This window comes from Hipposideros armiger, unplaced genomic scaffold (assembly GCF_001890085.2).
Source record: "Hipposideros armiger isolate ML-2016 unplaced genomic scaffold, ASM189008v1 scaffold_1274, whole genome shotgun sequence".
Classification (NCBI taxonomy): domain Eukaryota; kingdom Metazoa; phylum Chordata; class Mammalia; order Chiroptera; family Hipposideridae; genus Hipposideros; species Hipposideros armiger.
This window is the reverse complement of record NW_017732624.1, coordinates 264,522-265,779: the sequence shown is the minus strand read 5'-3', so window position 1 is coordinate 265,779 and position 1,258 is coordinate 264,522. Positions and strand designations below refer to the sequence as shown.

At 44.0% G+C, this 1,258-nt stretch overlaps 1 protein-coding gene across 1 annotated transcript in view; it reads left to right on the top strand.

Moving 5' to 3' along the window:
* The window catches only part of CCT7 (chaperonin containing TCP1 subunit 7), a 16,423-nt gene that overhangs the window by 801 nt on the left and 14,364 nt on the right, over positions 1-1,258 (top strand). The gene's annotated exons all lie outside the window — the stretch shown is intronic.

The window sequence follows — 1,258 nt, the reverse complement described above, 5'->3', positions numbered from 1 at the left end:
GATTTGACATTAGACCAGGCTTTTCTAGTCGGCCACCAAACTCGGGGTCTCATTTTCTTAGATTAGGGGAGTTGATGAATCCTGGGCTCCCTGTAGCCCTTTTCCCTTCCACACACGGCTTCCCTTTCCTCCATCTCATAGCTGCCCATATCTTCCATGGGTCCCAAGCTTCTGCTATCTCTTGAGTTGCTGTTGAACGGGGCTTTTAAGGAGGTGTTTGAGGCAAAACCCTGACTGAGATACTGCTTTCGGTGCACTTGGCAGATCATTCATTTTGACCTATCAGTCCAACTTAGTTCTCTTGGGTTTTTTTCCTGCTTCCTGCAGCTTCTCCCTGTCCTGGCAGATGCCTAACTGACACCTATAAGGTGTTCATTCTGCTACCAAATGCCCTATGAATCCAGCTTGTACCCAAGATAGAAGGAATGTGGCATTAATCTGTCTGTACACCCTCTCCCCTTCATACCTCCACTCCAGTATTGCCCGTTTTCAGTCCATCTTCAGCATTACCTATTCCTGAAGTTATCTACATCTTTTGTGCAGAAGCAGCATAGTATAGAACAGTTGAGAGTAAAAGCTCTGGAGCCCTGCTGAATGCCTAGGCTTATAACTGTCGCTTACTAGGTGTGTGATTTTGAGCATGTTAAAAAGATTCTGGTCCTCAGTCAGTTAGAGGGGATTAAATGAACTAATACATATAAAGTAAGCACTCAGCAAATGTTAGCTATTCTGCTAGGTGGTTACTTGCTTCTTGTCCTCCTTGTAACCCATCTTCCTGCCAAGCCTACCATAAGAGCTTTGGTTGCATTCACAGAACTGGGGATCAGAACCAAAGTTCTGTCTGGTGATAAAACCCTTCACCAACGGGCTCCAGACCACCACACTTGGGTTTTTCCTGAACTGACCCCTGCTCTGTTTTCCTGCTGTATTGGCTGTTTATACCCTCCTGAAACTTCTGTTACCAAGAATCCTCCTTGCTGTCATCAAATTGGTCCCTGATATTCTAGAAGCCTTCTGTAATTGGAAGAGAGGTAAAATGGTCCCCCCAAACCTCAGACCAGTGACTTTAGTACAGCTCATGCACAATGTATGCCTTTGCCTTTTGTGGTGAGCACTATAAGCCTTGGCATATAAACACTTAGTGTGGTTTTGTAGAACATTATGGTTTATAATGCTTAATAAAAATTTTTTAAGGAGGATGAACAGAAATACCATTAAGCCAAAATTTCCAAGCCTTCCATTGATACCCTTGGCAGAT